The following is a 26,593-nucleotide window of genomic DNA, read 5'->3' as shown; positions in this document are numbered from 1 at the left end:
GAACCAGGAATCAGTGATGGATTAGTGTTTCCTGCACATGTGTGGTGGAGCCAGAGCACCTCCATTATTCTGCTCAGGGAGACCTAAATGTGTTTGTTTGGGAAGGCACATGAGGATCCCTATGCACATTTAGGTCCGGAGTTCCCCAGCCTATATTCCCAGTGTGTCATGCAAGGCTGGTGAAGCAAAACATCCCAGGCCTTGCATGGGCCTTTTGGCATGCATGCTGGGGACCTGAAACTGTAAAATGGAAACCATGCTTGCTGCAGCTGAGGGATCATGTGTTTCAAGAGCTGGTTTTGGCTCATCTGTAACGGGTGGTGGGTCGCCGCTCCATCACCTGTTATGCAGGAGCTACACCTGGTGTTTTATTTTTATTCTGTGTAGACGTCCATCAATTGTCCAGCTGTAAATTAATTAAAAGAGGGCATTATTCCCATGTGTTGAAATTATGTAACAAACTAGAAGTGGAATCATTGATTTAAGTACACTAGAAGTTCAAGTTGCTGTGAATATTAATAGTGGTAGTTACCTGGCACTTAGGGTAGAGGCATGCATTGGCGAAAGAAAGACAAAGCTATTGGTAGATTCTGGATCACCTTCCATATGACAGTTTTTCAAGCAGTTGACACACACATTACACACAATGACTAGAGTTGCAGAAAGGTGCCAATAAGTCGTTATGTGGAGGATGGAATGCATTTTAACAGAAGGGTAGTCTACTGGTCGATTTGTTATGGAAAAAGCGTGGTTACTTGATTGCAGCACCAGGAAAGGAAGTATAACTAATATCAGAAGGAGTAAAGCAAGAAAATATCACGTGGTTTTACACTTAACATTTGCAAACTGATCGGTTACATTGCTCATAAGGAAACTATGCTGGGATAGGGTTGATGAGAGAAACAGGCATACTGAATTGAGAAGGGTGTTTGATGAAGGAGCAGTAGAAACTAATAAGTAAAGTGTGTGCTTCACCCCCAACATAGTTACTGAATCAGTACGTGGAACTGACCATGTTGCTCAAACAAGGACATACAAAGTGATAGGCATGCACTTTCCAATAACAGTAACATGCTTAGCACCACAGGAATGGTAAGCTCGCAGATCACCTTTGATTGATTGCATCCCACTACCACACAGGGATGTACATCTTGAGTCATTATATGTAACTTTTTTCATCACACTGTTTTGGATATAACACTATAGGCACATTTTGTACCTTTTAGACACGTGCCGGCCTCATGGTGTTTCTTAGGGTGAAGAAACATATTTTTGGTGCTACAAACGTTCTGATGTATTTCCAGGAGGACATCTTGGTGGGTGTGTACAGAAGGAAAATGAAAACAAAGTAAGTTTTCAGAAAGCTTTGAAAAAGAATTGAAGATGTGTGCATGTCAGGAAGAGGAGATTGGGATATTTATTAGATATTGGTGGCATAATATCAGAGAAGATGTCATTAATTCCAACCTGAAGGTGTTGAACTTCTGTGATGAGATGATTTTCAAGAATAGAACATAGCCTGAAGATGGCTATGAGTAAAAGAACACCATTGCAGAGTTTTCATGTTAAAGTTGAGAGTTGTGTTACTAGTGATGACAGACTGACTGCTTACGGAATCCGACTTGCGAAAGTAAGTATACCTTTGGAGCAGTGGAAGCTGTTACTGATTCAGGGGCGTAGACAGGGTAGGACCTGACTGGGCAAGGCCCACCAACAATCTGTAAATGCCCACTCAGCCGCACTGTCTGGGCATTTACAGACGTTAATATCACTGCGGTGGGTCCAACTACATGAGCTTGAGGCACGACTTGTTAGACCACCCTGGCTACGCCTCTGTATTGGTGATGTATGTGATGACGGGTTAAGTTCTGTGTTAAGTCAAATAAAAATAGAATGGAAGTATATCAGCCCCACAAACACTAATTTATGTGAACACATCCAGTGATTGCAAACAATGCAGGCCTGATGTTTGGCTTCAAATGAGCTGCTGACAAACTGTCTGCCATATTCCCCCTATCTCCCCTTTCCTCTGCTTGCCGTCTCCATCTAACACAGCTGCTTACCAGTGGTTTTTCGTTTCAGCACCTCCTGCGCAGTGCGGCTCCTGGGTCTCAGGCCACTACGGAAATTAAAGAGGCGGGTTTGCATGGAGAAATTCCTTCCCTTTTCACGACAGACATCTTTGGGGAGTAGGTGCTTGAATCAAAGAGGTAAGTGGAGAGTGAACAGGACTAGAGAGACAGTATTCAGTTGTCATTGGATGAAGGTTGGACTTGGGGGTTGGTGGTGGCACTGGCAGATATGTTGTCTTTGTATCAAGATAGAGCGGCCTCATTGCAGAATGTTGCACTGGTACAATTCCAATTGTCCACGTTATTAGCATCACTACTAGGACAATTTGAAAAATATGACACATTAATTGCAATCTAATACTCAGATAGCTATGAATATTGTTTCCAGGAGTAGTTGTGGGTTACATATCGTCCACTTATATATATTATATATTAATGCATTATTTGGTGGGGAGATGTTCTGGAATATAACTACACATGTGCACTAATGTAGTGATTGTTCTGTATGTGCCTAATGGAGCGAGGGTGTTAAAAGATATGGGTGGAGCCTGCCTTCTAAGGTAAAGGCAAAGGCCTGATAGAGAACACTGATGACATACAAGCCACCAACGAACCCCTGTGATGGACTGACTGTGAATATCAGCAAGGCTATGAGTGATTGGGCATTAGTAGTGTTATTACATAGTAACTGCGAGCACTTTACCAAAGCAGTGAAGATTAAAGCTGTTACCAATATACAACTGAACAGCACCCATTCAACAAACTCCGGAGGATAAAAGAAGGAGCTCGCCTTCCAGGATTCAATCCTGTGATGTGAAAGTTGCACACAGAACTCAGCAGTGAGGTCTACCCCTATCAGTTATCTGACCTCCTGAGTGACAATTTACATACGGCAAGAGAGGAAGGTACTGGAAGGGACACGTGCTGCCGTCCCACAAGTGCACGATACAGTGCATGGAACTGATTGACAGGGAAGGTTTTAAAACGTATATATATAATTAGTCGCTCAGTGAATAGCTCATGTGTTAAGCAGTCCCCTCCGACACGGGTCCAGCCTGCACTTTTCAATTCATCTCCTGGCAGACACTGGCCTTTCGTCTTGCGAGGTTGATCAATTGGGTATTATTGAATTGGAATAGAATAACTGCTACTACTAGAGTGGTAAATCCAGCATGAAGTGTTATGTAAAAACCTGATATTGATGCTTATTACTATTCCCCTTGATAAAATTTCGAGGGTAATTGAAGTATTAACAACCGAGGGGCTAGGCATTGGTGGCCATTAGCCACCCAGAAAGCCCGATTTAACTGTCCTGAATATAGCGAGGGCAATGAAGGCGGGATGAGGGTGCCTAATGGCTGCGCTTGGCCCTCGCTGAGGCTGATAAAGCTTTCAGCACAAAGAGCGGAGAAGACAGTTGCTAAAAAATGAAATTAGTAGGCCCAACGTTGTATTTTGTTCTGTAGGAAGGCAACACATCTTGCTTTCACCATCGTCATCATCTTCAGGCTTTCATTCGACAATTAGTCATTTGCCAAAATTCCTATTAAACATTGTCTTCAGATACACATATACAATCAATAAAGATCAAAAAAACAACATTAAAATATACAATAAGGCAAGATCCAACAGACAACAGATGGCAGGTGCATCTGTGGATGCATTAAGAAATGAGGCCCAAGATCAATCAATTCTAACAATGCTGGGTGTGCAAAATATGCACTAGCATAAACATTCCAGTTAATGCTGTATGGTTCAAGTGCAAATTATGAAAAGATGTAAACTTTCAAAACTGTGCAAACTCTGCATTGTAGAAACGATACGGAACACACATACTAATATTATAACATCGAATAACGTCTGTGTTCGCACCACATTACAGTTGGTTCCAGCCCTAGCTTAAGGATTCAGTGTATTAGAAATCTAGGCTTGCTCAACTATTCTGACTCTACAGTCTGACGTGATACACGACCGGATGTATATTTTTGCAAGTATTGAGGTATCATGTTTCATTACTTAATCCTCTGTCCACAAGCTTCATTAGTCTGGATCTTTGAGGCAGCATTGTTTAATATAACTGGCTAGGCGAGATACAATGTTATAATAACTTATCAGGTGTCTTGATTAACACGGTGCACATCATGGGCATTGCAGATCGCTTTCAGGAACATGCAGAGAGAAAGAAAAGTGTCAGTTCTAACCAGTAGCCTTCTAGTTTAATTTTCCAGGGCGCCATTATAAGTGATCCCATGGAAATACATGGAGCCATCTTATTAGTTGGAAACAATTGGGAACAACATAAAGAGGCACACGATATCCACTTGTTGCTCCTTCAGAACCTGTATCACAGGTGAAAATGTGCCGATTTTGAAACACACTTCTACTGCATTGAGTAGCAGATGAGGCATTCACACCCATTTCTTAGCGAATTGTCACAGGCACATCGTATAACAACAGAAGCTCCGTGCCCACAGCATTAGGAGTTTGCTGTGCCTTCATACGCTTTTGAAACTTTCCAATTGAGAACAAAATAAAGAGCTACAGTATACCAGATTGTGGTGACTTCAGAGCCTGTGCCACAGGTTTGCGCTTGTCCATTTTAAAGCACACCTTTACACTGTATTGAGTTGGAGGTGAGGTGTTCATACCCATTTCTTTGGGATTTTTCACAGGCACATTGTATAACAAGATAAATTCCGTGCCCACAGCAGTAGATGTTTGCTATGAGGCTGCTGAGCTTTGTCGGGTAATAGAACAAAGGCTTATCAGGCATATACTGAGTAGATTATGAATTACATTTCACCAAATGGGAAAGCACCTGGTTAATACATACCTATTGCAGATGCATTTCACATCACACCACAAGTGAGCGCATCACGATTTATTCTTCCACACCGATCTCCAGATGGGTCCAAAATACTAATATAAGATGTCCCCCTGAGGAATGTTCTAAATAATATGAACAGAAACATGTTGGGGTGTAAGAAGCAGTAGGATACAGTCCATGCACTGTGCTATTGTTTGGCAACTGGCAATTTGGTAAATGTTTTTTGTTGTTTTCATTTGAGGTGCTAGGTAGTTTTACTCGTGTGTGAAGCTTGTGATTCATGTGGTATAGTTAATTTTTCATACAGAGGTTTTTTGTAGTTTCAGTGTGTTTAGTCCATACTGTTGTCCAATCGTTCTGAGTATATGCATGTGTGCAATAGAATAGAGGCAAAATTGTGCCACAATGCTTGTGGTTACCAAGTTTTTCAATGTTTTCTAATTGGAAAATTTACAAAGTTGTCTTTTTTAACAGAATTGATGGATAATTTATGAAATAATAAAAATATAAATACTATTTGATACATCTGGTGACTCAGACAGTTTTGTATACTATGGTCTTCCCATTTGGTGCTAATCAGAGAGGAGATTTGTTGTTTATATATGGTGTGACAATACCTGGAATATGTCCTCCCTGTCCAGGTCTTCAAATTGTGTTTGAATTGATTACTATAAGGTACCTGGATCGCATGGTCCAATAACCCTCACAAAAGAACATGACATTACTTGTTTCATTTGTTAAACCACACACTGGGCAAAGGTCACCTCTGTCCACAGTCCATGCACACGTGCGGGTCGCTGTGTAAAATATACTTAGCATCATTTTCAGAAACAGGCATCATGCCAAAGGAGGACACACCACGTCCAAGTATTTTTCAAATCCTAAGGAATACTTGCTGGTTAAATAAAGCTTGTTTTGACATCCTGCATCTCTATGGTGAGGTGCAACACGAGGAAAGAAAGGAAAGGAGTATATGGTGTTGTGTGTTGGGAAAGCAGGCAGTGGGGACGGAGAATGGTGCTGGACAGGCCATTGGACGCAAGGAGGAAGGCGCAGTTTGTTAGGACGAGCAGGCAGAGGTCAGTCAGAACAGCTTGAACATAGGAAGACACTGTATGGGGGCAGAATGACTTGAGCAAGAGGACAGCGAGGAAGTGGGGAGATATTACAGCTGGGAAAAACGGGCCTAAGTGAGGGAAGTGAGCCATAAATAATGTTGCTGTGTAGTGGTATGTTGAAGGCACAAATTGCAGGCATTATAACTGATTACTGTCTAGAATTCTGACATCGTGATTGGCTGGCTTCTACGTGGTTTTAACAAAGAAAAATTCTGTTTGGTAATTTACTTCAACAAAATCACTTTGATGTTTATTTCTTTAATGGGGGTCCCCTGCAAGTACACCCTACCCCACTACAACCCTTACTCCCATCCCATCCCAGTACCCATTATCCTCCATCCTTGTAAAATATATTTATTTACTTCCCTACTAAGTGATTTTGTTAAAGTAAATTAACACAGAGTAATTTAATTGTATGAAACCACAGCCCATGGATTGGCTGGCCAATGGGCAGCGTTCAGGAAAAGGTTTTAATGTGGAATTGTTTTAAAAAGGACCTCACACTAGATGAGAATCTAGAGTTCTCAGGAGTAGAAAATATAGGGGGTAGTTCATGGAATTAAGATGCGCTGAAAACGGGTGAGCAAGGGTGACAATCGCAGCACACGCACGCGAAAGCTGCGCAGCACACGTTTGGCGATTCATGGAAGGCGCTGTGCGTGGCTTACCTGTGACCTGCGCCGAATCTGCGTGTGGTGCACACGTCATTGCGACATCCCGAAGGCTGCGCACGAGACGCCCAGTGAAGGCGCACACCGCACAGCGCACACCCCTAAAAAGGCTGCGGATCACGGAGAATGGGGAACAACACGCGAAAATGTAGGCGCTACGGGGGAAGTACCGCAGCGAAATCCTCGCAATGCCCACACACGCGCAAACAACACGTATTCATGGAATAGAAAAAGACGTGCTAAACCGGAAACACGTATGCCAGGCGAAAGCTGGCGTAAGCACGCCTGAGCAGCATAAAAATGTGGTGCAAACCACAAACAAGCTCATACCGCTATGATGAATGTACCATTCCTCACAGCAGTGGTCGTGGGACACTGCAGGAGGAGGAGGAGGATAGTCAGGCCCCGCATTTTTTTTACACAGGACCAGCCTTTTTGGGATGCCTGATGACCAGGTCTATGGCAGGTACAGGTTTCCACCCCGTATCATCCTAGACCTGGTCACTGAGTGGGAGGATGACCTCACATCACCCACCCTGTGCTGCCAAACACTGAGCCCCTTGGAAAAGGTGCTCAATGTACTGCATTTCTTGGCAACTGGGTCATTTCAGCAGACAACTGCCATAGTTGGGGGCGTGTCAAAGCCCACGCAGTCACACTGCCTACACCAGGTGTTGGCAATCAAGCCCGCATGCCCCTCAGTCCGCAGGCACATACACATATACATGCCCAGAACACCTGCAGAAAGGCAGAAAGGCAGGCCATGGTACAGGACTTTTATGGGGTGGCACACTTCCCCAACGTGCTTGTTGCCATTGATTGCACCCATGTGGCTCTACGTCTACCTACGGCCACTGAGAACATCTATCGCAACCACAAGCACTGGCATTCCATCAACGTGCAGGTGGTATGAGATACCAAGGGAATAATCACCTCTGTCTACGCAAACTATCCAGGGTCCACCCATGATAGTTTCATATTCAGAATGTCACCCCTAAACCGGGACCTGGAAGCTGGGAGGCATGGCGACACATGGCTCATTAGTGAGTACAAATGCCTGTGCACATGCATTCATGCATGTCGCACACAGAGAAATGGAGAAACCCAACTAATCACAACCATTATCACCTCCCCAGGGGACAGTACCTACCCTCTGAGCACCAACATGATGACGCAAATACGGAACCGCACCACACCACCCGTGGTAAGATATAACGCAGCCCATATTGCAACTCGGGGCATAGTGGAGCGCACATTCGGAGTGCAGAAGTCACGTTTCCTCTCCCCTGACCTCTCTGGTGGGCAGCTACGATATGCACCTCCAGTAGTGTGCACAATCATTGTGGCAGCATGTGTCCTGCACAACGTTGCAACCGGGCGGGTGTACCGGTGGACATGGTCGTTCCCCCACATTCCCAACCACACACACGGCGCCTGCGCATGTGAGGGAAAAGGGCACGTGGCGAGGCAGCCCATACCCAGCTTGTGGCTATATTTTTCACCTAAATTCCCACACCTGCGGAGTGCACACAGGCCTGGCACATACCAAGTGACAATCGATGATGAGAAAGGGACATTGAACTATAACAACCACAACCGTACCAACCTGAGAATGTGTCCCTTGAAGTGCTACAATGTGTGCATCCCTAGCTACTTAAAGAAACCCAATGGCGTGTGACCAAAAGGCACACATTCATGGTGCATAATCCGAAAACCCCTTGCAAATCAGCACAGCCAAATACTGGTATGTCACCTAACCCCTCCCAAAGCCCATGTCACCCGCCCGACACACCATACTATGGCATGCAATATGAAAGCAACCAAATAAATGCACAACACATGACACAACTGTCACAAAGTGCACCGTCAGAAATTGAAACAGGCCAAAGACAATTCCCTCTCACATATAAAAATGAAACTGTGCACATGAACATATATTTATCTGCATGACAAATCATGAATGCTGTACCCAACAGTGGCAATGTCAGACAGTGACCAATCACAATAGCCCAAGTGTCACAATCTGAGAAAGTCACCACATGGACCTTTCCCATCTTCAGTGTGTTGCTGGTAGCCAAATATGCAGGGTACTGCATAGAGCATGAACTGCATCTGTAATGGAGACAGGCAAGGTAACACATGAGGAAGCAACATGTAAATATGCACAATGAGCAATATTAAAAGCAATATACATATCAAGCATGCAGTGGAGAAACCATTATGAATCCCCACTTGGGGTGTATACACAGTTTGAACTACAGACTGTCCACAAAACTGATGGAAGCCCAATGCCTGTGTGTAATTTACTGTCACACAGTGCCATCCTTGCAAGCCCATGGAAAGGGGAAGCAGGAGTGGCATATGTGTCTGGACCCCAAGCCTCAAACACAAACATGAGACAAGCCTGTATGGGCCCAGCTGGAAAACACAGTGGATGAATCGGATGCCAAACAAAGCAACACACTGTTACATAAATGCACAATAGACAGAAAAAGTGAAAAAAGAAAGAGAAAAATAAAAATAAAAATAGAAAATGGCCATGGTTGACCAGGAGGGAGGAGGAGGAGGTGCAGGGTGCCCCCCAACACCCACATACATGGATGTTGAGAAAAAAAACCCTCCATGGGCTCATGGCCTGCACGGCTAGCCGATCATGGGAGAATTGTTGTTGCTGTCGTCACCCTCTGGTGGAATATGAGAAGGTGTGCGTGGTTAGGGAGGCAGATCACGCAAAGGCCTGGCATGCTCCTCCATGGCAGCAAGCATGCAGGTATGAAAGGTTTGATTCTGCAGTATGATAGTCCGGAGGTCCCCATGCATTACCTCACGTGTAGCACTGAGTTCTGCCTGCAAGGCCTCATGTGATGCATGGACCTCCTCATGGGTTGCCTGGAGCTCAGCTGAGATGTCGCATGTTAGCTGCTCCAGCTGCTGTTCTGACTGTCTACTCCAGCCCATCTCAAGTGCACCCAGAGTAGCTCTGAGGGAGGTGTTATCATCCCTCAGGGCATCCCTGTGGGCCTGTGCCTCTGCAGATATGGCTGTGCGTAGAGCACCCAGTTCAGCCCGTCGGTCCCTGTTGGCAGCCAGCATGTCCTGCCTGTGTGAGCGGCACGTGGACAACGTTGCCTGTTGCTGGAGCTCCACCTGCCTTTTGGGGGGGGGGTGGAAGTGGCCACCCTTTCCACAGCCCTAGCCATCATCTCACATGATGCCCCCTGTTGTTGTGCAATTGCATAAATAGAGTTCTCCCACACAGTATTGCCCTGTGGCGCACGGCCACTGTGTTGCCGGACACAACACCTGTCGGGCCCAAGCACCTTGCTGTGCTGGTGCTGCCTGTGGCTGCAGGGCTGCATTCCCCCTTTGATCTGCTGCCCCAGCAACAAGAGCAAATAGTGTGGAGTGTGACCCTGCATCTATAGCTGCCACAGGCGGACAATCCAGCACTGAATGGCCATTGAGGGTTCCACCCCCAGTGCAGGTGCATTGGACAGAACAGCATCCCTGCCAGAAACACTCACCTGCGACGGGACATGTGTGTCAATGTCTGATTCAGCACCTGAGCCATAGAGATCCTCAGAGGTGTACCCAGCAACACCCGTGGACAGGACAGTCTGTAGGAGCAATGGATTCTCGTGCAGCACCACCCCACGTCCTCCACTGGTGGTTGGTTGGAGCTCAGTGTACTCCTGCCCTAGTGCCATCTTCTCCTCCACAGCTTCCGGTGACTCATCACCTGCACAAAATGAAAAAAGAAGTAATGAACACACACGTGAACAGCATAACCCACACACATAGGCATCACAATGTTGACATCCAATACATTAATCAGACATATCACACATGACACAAACTCAGCCATGTATGCAGTGGCAATGAAGTGGAAGGGGGTCCTGAAAGCAGACACTGATCACTCTAAAATGGATAAGTAACACATGTGCTGCATAGTTCATAGCACCTGCATCACACATAAGCCTGTAAGTGGCATGGACCATCCACAAACATGACAGATGCAAGCAAACCCAGATGGCACATAGCATAGCCATGGCAGAACTAACTAGGTCACCCAGATGGGAATGAAGCACTACTGTCCCCATCCATTTAAAATGTATTTCATCAAACAGAACATGCAAAAGAGTGGGAGAAAACACACATGTGTCACACGCTGCAACAATGCCAGTGTGTTGAAAAACAGTGATGTGAGGCACATGGGTACATCAATGGTAATGTGTCAGTCGTCATTGCCTCAGTCATGTGTCAGTGGTATGTGGCCATGTTGGGCATGTCTTTGGATGGGTGCATGCATGTATGCTTCTGTGAATGACATGCCATGGGGCCTGTACTGGGAGGTGGGGACAATGGATGGGTGTGGAGTTGCACTGTGGGGGGCAGCGTGGGGTGGCATTTGGGTGGACATCTGGTACATGCATCTATGTTGTGACAATGTGTTGGTTGGGTGGACATGAGTCGGGGCCTGCTGGCAGGTGCCCGTCACTGATGGGTGGATATGAGTCGGGCCTGCTGGCAGGTGCCCGTCACTGGTGAGGGGACATGAGTCGGGACTCGCAGGTGCATGGTGCCATGTGGGCTACCTGTGGGCATGGTCAGGGGTGATGGGCTGCCTGTGGGGCATGGTCAGGGGTGTTGGGGGAGTCCCCTGTGGTGTGGGCTGCCTGTGTGGCATGGTCGGGGGTTTTAAGGGGTCCCCTGTGGTGTGGGCTGCCTGCGGGGCATAGTCAGGGGTGTCGGGCTGCCTGCGGGTCATGGTCAGGTGTGATGGGTTGCCTGCGGGTAATAGTCAGGGGTGATGGGCTGCCTGCGGGGCCTAGTCAGGGGTGTTGGGGTGTCCCCTGTGGTGTGAGCTGCCTGCGGGGCATGGTCTGGGTTGATGGGCTGCCTGTGGGGCATGGCCATTGGTGTTGGGAGTTCCCCTGCGGTGTGGTCTGCCTGCGAGGCATGGTCAGGGGTGTTGGGGGGTCCCCTGTGGTGTGGGCTGCCTATGGGGCATGGTCATGGGTGATGGGTGGTCCCCTGTGGTGGCGGGCTGCCTGTGGGTCATGGTCAGGGGTGATAGGAGGGTCCCCTGTGGTAGTGGGCTGCCTGTGGGTCATGGTCATGGGTGATGGGTGGTCCCCTGTTGTGGTGGGCTGCCTGCAGGGAGTACAGGCAGCTCCTCACCATGAGGGTGTGCAAATCAGGGGGTATGCGAGTGTGCTGTCCACGTGATTGGGCTTGCGTGAGCAGATTTGCAGATTGCAGATTTTAAGACTTTTTCAAAAATAGGAAGTTAGGACACATGGTCGGCATACCAATCTGGGGTGTACTGGAGATAGAGAAATTTGACCAACCACATCCATTCGCCCTACACAGGGGTGGAGCAAGCTCCAGCCCTGCGCTATTAGTGTAAGCAATTCCGGACGAATGCGTATTTAGGGATTTTTCCCAAATAGGAATAAGGCACAATATAACATACAAAAGGCTATAGCAGACCCCCATATGTATGTCAGCTACATACCTGGGCAATACTGGGGGTATGGCTAGTTCAAATATAAAGAAAAGTACGAGTGCCACATAGGAGTTCATGGTTGTGTGATCTGTAACATTAATTGAAGTTGTAAAAGCCTTCCATTGATGCCACGGCTCATTTTCAATCATTTCTATGGTGAAGAGGAGGGGCAGAACGCCACTTGCATTTCCACCGCTTTCCTTCCTCTCTGCCATACAAATGTTCCAGCATATGCGCTGGCATGGATTTTCATGCCAGTGCAAATTCTGGAGATCCCTGTGGAGTCAGCCTGAATTAAAGCAGGCAGGACCCATAAGGATCCATTGAACACACGGCCTGCCATGCTGTCATGGCAGGCAGTGTGTACAATAACAATCAAATGCTGCTGACACGCTCCCATGTCGGACAGGTTTTATTGTTCATAATAAAAATTAAATGCTGCCGGACAAGCGAGAATGTCGGGCAGCATTTAATATTCATTGTGAGCGGTGCTTGCCATGCATGGGAAGCGCCACTCACAATTAAAAGTAAAAGCTGCCTGGCATTATCGCATGCCAGGCAGCGATAATGCCAGGTGGAGGAGCGATAATACATGGTGGAGGACAAAAGGCAGCATACACACGTGTATTTACCTTGGGTTCATTTTCAAAAAGTAGCTCTGTGCTTGCAAATTATAGTACATGGTTGCCGGTTGCCTGGATTGTGTGCAAACAATGGATCCATACCTTGACTTTCCTCATCTCCCTCCCCTCATCCCAATCAACAATTTCAAGTAATTTGTGAAGGTGTGTCAATGTGGGTGTTCTCTAGCACCTTGAAGCATCTCATGTGCTAGATGGAATTACCAATAAAGATCTAGCACCCAAATAACCAGACAGACTCACATAATATGGAAAAATACTACTTTATTATAAGCATACAAATAAAGTACAGCAATCTGGCAAATAACATACAGTAATTCACACACTCACACCCAAGTGTGATTATACAAAGGTTTTATACCTTGATATGTGTCATCTATGATGTCATCCTACGTGGCAAACTAAAACCTATTGAAGGGAGGGATTCATTAAGGAAACACATGAACCTATAGTTTGTAGTATACGTGTTAATAACTTCAGTGGCTGTCCCTGATCTGGTGGGCATGCCTTCTACCGACTCTAAATATGTATAAAACTAATTATAGTGGGAAAAATTGCATCAGGTTGGTCTTTACAACATTGTATAGCATGTTCCTACATAGACCCTCTGATTGGTTGATATGCTTTCCCAACCTTGGACTTTCTGCTCATAAGCAGCAAGTAAGCATAACAAAACTGTGACCCAAGCAACGTCCTACTACTCCCCACTTTCCCAATTAGTCCATCGTCTCTCATCCGTCAGGCCCCAAGCCAAGGCTTCTCCTTTGAAGTTGACCTCGAAGCCTGTTCTCTGTTCTGGGGCATTCAATGGAATGTAGGCACACCATTATCTTTGTTTGGGCTTAAGGAATAGCCCTTGTTTTCGACTTCTGAATCACGTGTGAGGAGACCACAAATGTGTCCATCTCAACCTTCCATTTACTGCTATTGGATTCAATTGAGCTGGGTGTCATTCCCCTTCTTGGCCTCTGGAGACTTGCTAACTCCATCTTACATATGATATTGGCATCTTCAATTGTCTTAATACTTGGCTCTTGAAGATGTTTTCTATATTTCTATCCATCTATATTGGTGTTTATATTGCGCAATATCACCTGAAGGCCTCAGAGCGCTCACATGGACAAACGTCACAAAGAAACACAAAAGCAAGCAACAAGGCAGAAGACGACAACAAGGAACAGAGATTACTCAGTGCAGTCATCGAACAACTACGTCTTGAGTTGTTTTTTAAAAATACTGATGGATCCACAATTTTTTATCGACATAGGTAATGAGTTCCAGGTCTTGTGAGCCCAGAAGCTGAAATTAATACTACCAACTCTTTTAAGGAGTTGGCGAGGTTGTAGCAAATCAATGTTACTGTTGGATCGCAAGTATCTCCTGATATGTGCTTTCTGTATTTTTGTCCGAGAGATATTTGGGAGACATCCCAGATAAGCATTTGAAGACAATTTCAGCACTTTTGAATTTAATTCATTGACCGACTGGGAGCCAGTGCAGACTCCGCCTCTCAGCCGAAACCTTTGAGTGTTTACTTAAACCATTTACTGCTCTACCAGCTCCATTTTGAATGGTTTGCAGCTTGCTTATGTTGGACTTAGACGTACCCATCATCAAGCTGTTGCAAAAGGCGAGTTTAGAATTAACAATGGAAGCAGTTATTATAGCCTTGGATATAGGCTTGGATAGATATGGGCGAATTTGTCAGAGGAAGTTAGAGAAGAAAGCACAGGTTGATTTGAGATAGGATGCGTGTCTTTTGAAAGAGAGATGAGAGTCCATATAGACACCCAGAGTCTTTACATGGTCTGTAACCTTAATAATACTATTGTTGATTTTTAAAATTTGATGCTTATCCTCGAGATGTTTTAATCTCTGGGGAGTACCAATTATCATTAGCTCAGTTTTAGCTTCATTAATAGCCAATGAGTTAGATGCCGTCCAGATTTGTATCGCTGAAAAAACCTCTCTAACTCTACAGGCATCATGTTCATAATCTCCGGATAGCGTAAACACCAACTGGGTGTCATCAGTGGAGTTTGTAAATCTGACACCCATGGATTGTAGCATATAACATAAGAGTTTAGAGAACATATTAAACAGGAGTGGCGACAAACAGGAGGCCTGAGGGACGCCACATAGTAATGGGATGATTAAGGAGGAGAAGTTCCCCTTGACGTCTGCTGCAGATCTAGGGCCTAAGAAAGATTTGAACCAGTCTGCTGCAGTCTGGGAGCATCTACCTACTGTAACAAGTCTTTGGGCTAGAAGCTCATGATTGATCAAGTCAAATGCTGAGGAAAGATCTTGCAGGAAAGAAGTGCTGGATTACAATTCTCTATAATAGACGCAATGTTGTTCTGAAGATCCAGAAGGGCTGTCTCTGTGCCCGAAAGCCAGATTGTTCCTCAGCAAGAATATTATTACTTTCTACACATTTCTGGTATTGTTCATATGCAATCTTGTCAATAATCTTCAATAAGAATGGTACATTGGTAATGGGTCTAAAATGACCAGGAATTGCGGGATCAAGATACTCTTTCTTTAATAGAGGGGTGATCCAGGCCTCTTTGAGGATATTAGGTATGTATGATTCATCGAAAGATTGATTGAAAAAGTGTGTGACCCAAGGGGCTAGAGTAAGAGCAAAATCTTTAAAGAGTTTTGCAGGGAAAGCATCACCTTTACAGGAAGATGACTTCAATTTATTTATTTATTTATTATTTTATTTATATATTTGTAACGCGCCGGAGCTCGCAAGCGTCAGGGCGTGACATGAACACGAAGACGGAGAGAACACAGGACTATACAAAGAAGGAAGAAGATGGACTCAATATGAGTCCAGGGTTGTGTAATGTGACCAATTTACCTAAAGAGTAATGTTTTCAACTGCTTTCTGAAGAAGAGAAAATTGCTTTCCAGCCTGAGGTTGCAAGGTAGCTCGTTCCAAAGAGAGACAGCTCTGGTGGGAAAGGCCCTGCCTAAGCCAGTGGCTTTTACTCTGACGTGGCCAGATTCAAGTAACCCTTGTTTGGCCGATCATAAGCTTCTGCTTGGTTCATGCCATTTGAATTCTTTTTTTAGGTATGCTGGGGCCGTGCCATATAGGCAACGGTTACCATTGTCAAAGATTTAAATCTAATGTGGTCCTCTATGGCAAGCCAGTGGAGGTCAGTTCTGTCTTGTGTTATATGATTGTGTTTCGATTTCCCAGTGATAGCTCTAACGGCATTATTTTGGATAATTTGATATAGCTTAATGCAGCTGTTGCTGGAACCTAGCAACAATGCATTTCCATAATCGAGCCATGAAAGGATGGTGGCTCTAGCAATGGTAGCACTGTTTTTGGTATTTAGGAGCGGTCTGATGCGGCATAATAATCTCTGGTAACACTGGCAATTTCTTTTCAGGTACGTGACTTGTCCCTCCGCTCCTAGTGAAGATTGCAGGTATATACCAAGTGTTTGGACCTTGTTTGTGACTGTGATATTGGAGTCTTTTATATTGAAGGAAGAATAGGCTGGTCCTAGATTTTGTAGGGCCTTTGTTTTTCCAAATGTCATATGCTCGGTTTTGGAGCAATTTAGACACATCCAATGGTCTTTCATCCAGTTCTCAATAGTATTGTAAATAACTAATAGTCTGTTGTTGTCGAATATGTGGTCTTCACATAGTTCCAGAATCAATTGCGTATCATCTGCACATTTGGTGAAGTAAATCCCCAGCTGAGAGAGGAGGGAGCAGTGATAACACATGTATAAGTTAAAGAGGAGAGGGGAGAAGCTAGCTCCCTGTGGGATGCCACAGTCTATGGGATTGGAGCTGGTGGAGTGTCGGCCCCAAGTGATTTTAGAGTTTCTGTCTTCCAGGAAGGAAGATACCCATTCAATGGCTTCTTCCGAACAGTTTCCCGGTGTATTTAGGGCCTCTTGGAGCTTTCCATGGTCTAGTAAATCGAAAGCTGGTGAGAGGTCCAAAAGAATCAACGGGCCTGCCTTTCCCTTGTCCAAAATACTCAGCATTTTGGTTTGAAGGTCAAGAAGTGCTGATTCGGGGCTATGTGCACTTCTAAAACCTGATTGCTCAGAATGTAGGAGGTCATGCTTGTCAACATACTCTTGTAGCTGTTGCGTAGCTATTTTATCGAGAATTATCAGCAAGAAGTTGCAATTTGTAATGGGCCTAAGGTTGGCTGGGTTCTGCTGTTCTAGACCAAGCTTTTTCACCAGTGGTGTGTCTGTAACTGTTATTATTCCAGCGGGGACTTTTAGATCTCTAAATTACGAGTTTGTCATGCAACATAAGAATGGTGCAAAAATGTCTGCATTTTCTAGTATGAGATTAGGGGGTAGAATGTTTTCAGCACATGAGGTACAGTTTATGGAAGAGAGAGTCTTTAGCATGTTTTCTAATGAAATTGGTGAGAACTGAAATTTGGGAACTTTAATTTCTGGATTTGCTTTCTTAATGTTGTGGATGGGTGGAGTATCTGTGATTTTACAGTTTATTATGGTATCTCTGGCTTTTAAAATTTTGTGTGCAAAAGCTGTTTGAACTTTTTCACAGTCCGACATGGTTGGTTGGAAGTGTGGAGACAGAGTGGGTGGCTTTCCAACCGTTTTTAAGATTTGGAACAATTTTCCAGTGGAAATTGATGCGCCAGCAATTTGCTCATTATAGTAATTTTTCTTGTTTCAATTACTTTGGTTCTGTACAAAGCGTCAGATTGTTTCAAATTTTCTTTATTGAGGTCCAAGGGAGTTTTAAGCCACTGTCTTTCGAGTTCTCTTTTGGCTGTCTTTAATTTGCCTAGTTCTGTTGTATACCAATTTTGGTGGTTAGGGTTGGGACGAGCTTGTTTGTTTTTGAGTGGAGCCTTCTCATCTAGAAGCTCTTGAAAATAGTTGTTGTAGGTGGTCGTGATAAAATCACAGGGATCGTCGTCTGAGGTTATATCCATAATATGTGTGATCCCATGTAATAGGATTTCTGGTGTGATTTTCTTCAGGTTTCTACTTTGGATAATTTTGGGCGAATTATCAAAGCAGATTATTTTAGCTGTTAGTGTCATTGTGGCTTCGATTTTGTAGTGGTCAGTCCAGATACAGGGCTGTGTATTTGTTACTGTAAGATCTACATTGTTTGTGATAATCCAATCAAGTTGATTGTTTGATTTGATGGTAGGGCCACTATTAACAATTGAATAACTAATGTTTAGGATTTTTTTTTCCAAACCTATGGCTTCTTTATCAAAAGGATTTCCGCGCCATCTGTTTAAGTCGCCCAGGAGTACTGTTCCTGAGTTCTTTCCTTTTAGGTTGTTTAAGATGTGGCAGAGTTCGTCGTTAAAATCAGAGATAAGTGATGGAGGTCTGTAGATGACAATAAAGTTGAAACAATGGTTATGGGAAGGGGTAAGTTTAAAGTGGAGAGCTTCACACCCCGAGCACTGGATAGCTGAGGTAAACAATTTGATGTCTTGTCTAGCTATAACGGCTACTCTGCCTCCCTTTCCTGTTTTTCTAATTTCAAAGTGGATGCTGTAGTTAGGAGGGACTGCTATGTTGATGTTCGGGCCAGTTAGTTCTTGCAGCCAGGTTTTAGTGAGAAAGAGAATGTCTAGGTTGTCATCAAGGATGTAGTTGTGGACATCCTGGGTGTGTTTGTTCAATGACCTAGTATTTAGTAGTGCAATTTTGATGATATCTGCTGGTGGAGTGGGAAGAATCGTCGGTTGTTTAACCGTTTCTGCTCCACTGTTTTTCAAAGTTTTTTTGATGTTTTTATCCAATGTCTTTTGTTTGAGCAGTAGGCTCGTAGATTAGAGTGTTTGGCCTGGAGTGAATGTTTCTCTGGTGTCTATATATTGTTTAAATAGTTGTTCATTCTGAAGCCGGTTAGCATTGGAGAGTAAGTGCACAATGTTAGGGTAACCCATTTCTTACCTGTGTTTTTCTTGTAATGTTTTGCGAGAAATGGGCAGAGTGGAGGGCCGATAGCCGATGTCCGCCGGGATTGGCATAGACCGGTACCGTCCCAGAAGCACCGGCGCTGAAGCACCTGATGTTTCTTTTTCAGCAGCTAACGTGCTGCTGGGAGATGTAGTTTATAATGCTGCCTAACCAGATTAGCTATAAATCAGAGCCTTGACTTAGCTTTTCAAATTCAAATTAGTCAAAATCTATTTATTTAGTTGGAAAATCGGAGTGGGCGGCTGAAGTATAGAATTCCTTCAGCTCGCGCTCACTTCCTTAATTACAAACAGATACGTGAAAAAGCTGGTAGTCAAACACACACAGCTGCAGTAAGCAAACAAATGCGGGCATCACTGCGTTTCACAAGCTGCGTTCGTAAAGTGTAGCGGAACCAGGCAGAAGGCAGAAGTGCTCAGTATTACACACACACTCAAAAAGCACGCGTATTTCAAATTTAGCTTGAGTCAAATTGAATTTAACAAATTAAATCGTAATCAAGATTTGCGCATAGCCTATGCTTCCGATTCCTGACTAACCTGTGTCATAGAGGGAGTGAGGATTTTAAATAGGGAACCGGCGGGACCGGCATAGACCGGCACCATCCCAGAAGCACCCGCGCTGAAGCGCCTAATGTTTCTTTTTCAGCAGCTAAGGTGCTGCTGGGAGATGTAGTATATAATGCTGCCTAAACAGGTCAGAAATAAATCAGAGCCTTGACTTGGCTTTTCAAATTCAAATTAGTCAAAATCTATTTATTTAGGTTGAAAATCAGAGCGGGCGGCTGAAGTATAGAATTCCTTCAGCTCGCGCTCACTGTTAGGAAAAATGTCATATTTCAATGTAACCTTTCCTCCATGTGTCAACTCCCAAACTTGTTGCTGCTGTTTTACACCCTGATCTAAACCTTGCCAGAGAAGCAAAGCCCTCAGCTGCACTCCTCTGGGCTTTATCTCACTTTTTATGGGGAAACTGACATGGCCTTAAGACAGTCAGTACTGGGAGACTTTGTTTCCCATAGTCCTTTCCTCATGATGCAGCTTTTGTGCAACATGTAACAAGTGTGCAATGTAACTTACTTAACAGCACCCTTGGGTCTCTAGTCATTCCAAAGGCCCTAGAAACTCTCGGTGGACTTTTGATGAACTATGCAGATGTGTCATGGACAGGACGGTGGCAGCTATCGTTTTCATGTATTTTTAATCCTTTATTGCCATGTAAACCGTTCTTACCGCGCTCGGCACGAATAGGTGGCCTGGCTCCAAATGGCCATGCCACAAGGTTCTTTGTCCTGTCCTTTGGCCATTTTGCCCCTTCACCTTCCCCAGGTCGAGTCAACCCGGGTCAGTCCTTATTTGGTCATGCCCTTTCCCACGAAACCCAATGTTTTTGCAGGCTTCTGCATGCCTTGTGTGTGTGCCTCCAGGATATGGGCTGGGATGTCCGTTCCCAATACACATCCTGGGTGCCAGAGAGTCTGGAGTGTCCTGAATGTCTGGGTCCACCATGGTCCATGATTGGTCAACATATGGAGTGAGTGTTTGTGAGCAGATCTTCCATTGGGTCCTCTCCATTTTGGCGCAAAGGGAACTTTGGATAAGAGGAGGCTGAAAACACCACTACCATGTTGATCTCCTGAGTTCACATGAACAAAGGATAAGGAGCCAAGTATCCTGCAACAAGAAGCCGAATCGAGGAACCACTGGTGACCCGCTGGAAGGTTTGGCACCCTGAGCCCGCTGTCATCCTGTGGCACCCTTCTGGATCTGATCTTCCTAGAAGGTCTTTGAAGACACTTCGACCCATTGGAATAGTGGGATCAACTATTCTCGGCACCTTCATCAAAACCTGCAAGTAAGCCTCTTCAGAAGTGTCCCTGGGCCAACCAGTGGGCTGACCAGCTTACATGGGATGTTTGCTCTGTTACTGCTGCGGTTTCTAGAAGGCTCTCGAAACTTGGTGTACTGCTTTCTCTGAGTCCCGGAGACCCTCACACCGAATTTCATACATTTGGCATTCCCAGGTCTTAAGTGAGATGAGTGCGCCCGGACCGGAGTAAACGCGGTTACCGAGTTGCCCTGCTGTGGCAACAACCTGTGCAAGTTTGCTGCATTTATGACCCCCTTGACCCTGAAGCCTGCTGCAGTGAAATTGGGCTGATTCCTCCACCTGGAGCGGAGAAATCGCCATTGTCCCGTTTGGGAATCCTCTCTGTATCTCGGAAACTACACAGTGTCGAGACTTCCTGATTGTCGCATTCGAAACTGCCAGTGAAGTGGACTGAACTGGCGAAGTTTGGGTCTGCCTGCGTCGGGGACCTGTGAGTAGTCCTTACCCCAACCGGTGGCACCTAGCGCAGGAGCCCATTTTTACACACGAAGTAGCCCCTGAGGGCCCCTTTCCTTTCCACAGCTATTACAAAATAGCCACTCCATCCCGCACTCTCAAACTGCCTCTGCCCTCAAGTAGAGCTCCTCCTTGAATAGTGGGAACTTGTTCTTCATCACCATATCCACATTCCTGAGCTGCTAGAGACCCTTGAATAGACCCTATTTTGTCCATTGGCACAAGCGCGTGCATGTACTATTGAGCATAAGGCTCCTCTCTTTGTAGGGCCTGGACTGCCTCTTAGTTAGGTGTATTATTGATGTTGAACTGGGTCTAAAGATTACTTGCACTGCCTGTTTTCCTCCCCATCTAGGTGGTCTACATATTTCGTGCTTTTAACCCCCCGGGTCTTGTATATATATTGTGTTGATTGTGATATATTGGTTTACTTTAGTATTACTCTGATTCTTTGCTATGGGCTATGTTACAAATGCCTTGTAATAAATGTGTCTATATTTTTAATATAACTCCTGTCTGGAGTAATTTGTAAGTATCTTTGCTTTGTGTGCTCATTGAGGTCTTTCAGTCACCCTCACCCTTCTTGAGACTGTCTTGACCGCCTGCCATATCTACCTTGATTGGTCTGGCTTGTCCAGAGGTTATCCTGTTCCAAGAAACTAGGTTGGCCTTCTGAACCTCTGCCCCTCCAGGTCAGAGTTCAGAAATCCTTCTTAACACTCACTTCCTTAATTACAAACAGATACGTGAAAAAGCTGGCAGTCAAACACATACAGCTGCAGTAAGCAAACAAATGCGGACGTCAATGCGTTTCACAAGCTGCGTTCGTAAAGTGTAGCAGAACCTGGCAGAAGGCAGAAGTGCTCAGTATTAAACACACACTCAATCAACACGCGTATTTCAAATTTAGCTTGAGTCAAATTGAATTTAACAAATTAAATCGTAATCAAGATTAGGGCGTAGCCTATGCTTCCAATCCCTGACTAACCTGTGTCAGAGAGGGAGTGAGGATGTTAAATAGGGAAACGCCGGGACCGGCGTAGGCCGGCACCATCCCAGAAGCGCCGGCGTTGAAGCGCCTGATGTTTCTTTTTCAGCAGCTAAAGTGCTGCTGCGAGATGTAGTTTATAATGCTGCCTAAACAGATTAGCTATAAATCAGAGCCTTGTCTTAGCTTTTCAAATTCAAATTAGTCAAAATCTATTTATTTAGTTGGAAAATCCGAGCGGGCGGCTGAAGTATTGAATTCCTTCAGCTCGCGCTCACTTCTTTAATTACAAACAGATAGGTGAAAAAGGTGGCAGTCAAGCACACACACCTGCAGTAAGCAAACAAATGCGGGCGTCAATGTGTTTCACAAGCTGCATTCGTAAAGTGTAGCGGAACCTGGCAGAAGGCAGAAGTGCTCAGTATTACACACACACTCAATCAGCACGCGTATTTCAGATTTAGCTTGAGTCAAATTGAATTTAACAAATTAAATCGTAATCAAGATTAGGGCGTAACCTATGCTAGCGATCTCTGACTAACCTGTGTCAGAGAGGGAGTGAGGATGTTAAATAGGGAAACGCCGGGACCGGCGTAGGCCGGCACCATCCCAGAAGCGCCGGAGCTGAAGCGCCTGATGTTTCTTTTTCAGCATCTAAAGTGCTGCTGGGAGATGTAGTTTATAATGCTGCCTAAACAGATTAGCTATAAATCAGAGCCTTGACTTAGCTTTTCAAATTCAAATTAGTCAAAATCTATTTATTTAGTTGGAAAATCCGAGCGGGCGGCTGAAGTATAGAATTCCTTCAGCTCGCGCTCACTTATTTAATTACAAACAGATACGTGAAAAAGCTGGCAGTCAAGCACACACACCTGCAGTAAGCAAACAAATGTGGGCGTCAATGCGTTTCACAAGCTGCATTCGTAAAGTGTAGCAGAACCTGGCAGAAGGCAGAAGTGCTCAGTATTACACACACACTCAATCAGCACGCGTATTTCAGATTTAGTTTGAGTCAAATTGAATTTAACAAATTAAATCGTAATCAGCATTAGGGCGTAGCCTATGCTTCCGATCCCTGACTAACCTGTGTCAGAGAGGGAGTGAGGATGTTAAATAGGGAACAGCCAGGACTGGCGTAGACCGGCACCGTCCCAGAAGCGCCGGCGCTGAAGCGCCTGACGTTTCTTTTTCAGCAGCTAAGGTGCTGCTGGGAGATGTAGATTATAATGCTGCCTAAACAGATCAGCTATAAATCAGAGCCTCGACTTGGCTTTCCAAATTCAAATTAGTCAAAATCTATTTATTTAGTTGGAAAATTGGAGCAGGCGGCTGAAGTATAGAATTCCTTCAGCTTGCGCTCACTTCCTTAACAACAAACAGATACGTGAAAAAGTTGGCAGTCAAACACACACAGCTGCAGTAAGCAAACAAATGCGGGTGTCAAAGCGTTTCACAAGCTGTGTTCGTAAAGTGTAGCGGAACCTGGCAGAAGGCAGAAATGCTCAGTATTACACACACACCCAATCAACATGCGTATTTCAAATTTAGCTTGAGTCAAATTGAATTTAACAAATTAAATCGTAATCAAGATTAGGGCGTAGCCTATGCTTCCGATCCCTGACTAACCATTTATGAATTATATCAAGAACGTCTGATTCTGATACTCTTTTAAAAGAAAACATTTCCAGCAGAGGTTTTTTTGCCGGGATCCAGGTTCTCTAGTATCACTGAGAGATTGGGGAGAGTATTCAATTGTTCTTTGATAGCCTGTTGGTGTTTCTCGGTTTTGCTATTAAAACCATTATGAATGGCTTGAAACTAAGCATTACTTTCTTGTAACTGATTGGAAACCAAAGGGTTCCTTAATTCTTCCAGGATGGAAAAGATTTCCTTACTGTGAGATTTGTCATGATGGATTCTGTCATTAAAATGGTTAGCTTTGGCATTAAAGATTATTTGTTTATAACTTTTTACAGCCTGTTTGTAACACATTATATTTTCAGAAGACAGAACTTTTCTCCAGCATCTCTCGGCGGTTCGTTTAATACGTCTCGCTGTCAAGATGTCGTCAGAAAAACAATTGTTCTGATTGGTAGCTTTATTCAGTTTCACTGGTTTAAGAGGGGTGAACGTGTCAAATGCTGTGTTGTTAGCTGACCTAAATATTTTGGTAAACTCTAGAGAATAGTGTTTTCTGTAAAGGGGGAAGAAGAGGAATAACCAATTCCTTAAATTCAGCATTCGTCACATTTTTTTGGTTATGCCAGGTCTTCAAGGGAATGTTTTTATTCAGGATTCAAGTTACTGGTCCTTGTGTCACACACTCAAAATTAATGAGATAGTGATCAGACCAAATGCATTCCGTAATAGCAGAAATACCAGTCTGTAGGTTTTTTGTAACAATCCAGTCCAATATATTGCCACCTTTGTGGGTGGCACTACAGATTTGTTGTTGGAACCCAATAGATTCCAGAGACCGGGCTAAATCCAAAGAGACTTCATCAAGAGGATCATTATACCAATAGATAAAACCTCCAAGAATAAGAAAATAGGTCGAATCTTTAGATATGTTGCCAATGGTGGCCAGTAGTTGTTCTTCAAACACAGTGGATACTCTGGGAGGACTGTATATCAATAGTGTACTGATAGAGGATGTAGCATTAATATTCAATTTTGCCATGAGAGCTTCACAATTATCTGGATTAGGGAAGTTAGTGACATGCAATTTCAGACTTTTTTGAAAATAATAACCACTCCCCCACCTCTTCCATTATCTCATATGGTTTGAACAGTTAGGTAACCCACAGGGGTAGCGAGAAGCATAGCATGATGTGTAGATTCAGACATCCATGTCTCCGTGAGAAACAGGATATCAAGATCCAGTTCCTGTATTTTGTCCACAATATCCACTGAATGCTTGACAAGAGAGCGAGTATTTAAGAGACATCACTTTAATTTTGCAGGATTTATGTGTGATGTGGGGTCACAGTTGCCTATGTTGATAACAGGACAGGGGGGCCGGGGTGGATTGAGGAGTACTAAGCTGCATACTCCTAGGCACCCTAATCCCCGCCTTTCCAAGGACATTATTTTGTTCGGGAATATGGTAAGATTTTATCAAAGGATCTCTCACATTTTCCGTGGGAAGGGAGGTAGATGGAACCGTTACAGCAGAAAGTTGGGATGGCACATTCTAAACATCCAACTGGTTAATTAACCATGGATCATGCTGCCGACCGTAAGTAAGTTTAGTTGTTTCCATACATGAAGCACTTCTTACCTTGGACGAGTGTTTTGCCTGTTTAACGGCATCCAGAACTTCTTGTAGACCCATATTTTAACCGAGTAGACGGACATACTTTTCTCCTTTACTTAATCTAATAGAAATATGTGTTACTTACATGGCTTATCCTTTTTACTCGCGTCATGCCTTACAATTATTCCTTGAGGTAGCATCCTTAATCTCAGGCCAATACACGCCTCTTTATTCCTCACACAAAGCTGTTTTTCCAGTGTCTCCTGACTCTGCAGCCCTGATCTGTCTGGGCTGTAGCTTTATTGGTTTTAATACGAGTCAGACACCCATCTTTCCATCATGTCCTCTCTAGCCATTTTATGTTTTCCTCTGAAACAAGCTTCTATATCTATATGTCTTATCTACCTTGTGTTTCTGTACATATACATTTATTAGTCAGCAGGTTACTTTATCTTCTTTGCATATACGATTTCTTCATATTCAATTACATGTTTCTCTTGTTACTTCGGTTATATCTTTATTTTTTGAGTATTTATACATTGTTTCATTGAGTCTCAGTATCTTTCCTCTATGATGTCACTCTGATCTTGTCAGATTTCACGTATAGGTCTATGATGTCCAATGGCGTGTGCAGACAGCCTTCCACCCTCTCATTGCAAGGGTACATTTGATACGGTTTTCTGAGTGTATATTGTCACTCATACACTCGATGCAGTATTGGCATGATACATGGTGTCCCACATAGGGCTCTTCTCCTACTGTTTCAGTATGGCAGAGGTGGGGGGGATAGGGATGACATATCCACCTGCTCCTCTACATTCCCCCCTCTGGTCATGTCCTCACCACCTCCTCATCTTCAATCTTGTTCATCCTCTCTTCATATCTAGGTTTCTTTGGGATCCATATTTTCATCACCCCCCCAGGTCACCTGAATTCTGTATGTACTCACCACATTCCTGGTCATGTGACAGCATTCTCTGGTTGGTTGACAGAATACCCAACATCTTACATATTTCTTGTGATGCTTAGGGAAGTACAATGTGTGTTCCTGGGGGACCCAGGGGACTTTTCTTTACATTCTCATTGGTGGTATCATTATCTTCATTGCAATAGCTTTCTTGCCAGTTTTCTGCATTGTCCCAAAATGTTCTTTATTAGACAGAATCCTAGCAATACCAACACTAGTATTTCTT

This window comes from Ambystoma mexicanum, chromosome 10 (genome assembly GCF_040938575.1).
Source record: "Ambystoma mexicanum isolate Mex_15411 chromosome 10, UKY_AmexF1_1, whole genome shotgun sequence".
NCBI lineage: Eukaryota > Metazoa > Chordata > Amphibia > Caudata > Ambystomatidae > Ambystoma > Ambystoma mexicanum.
This window is presented reverse-complemented; position numbering follows the sequence as displayed.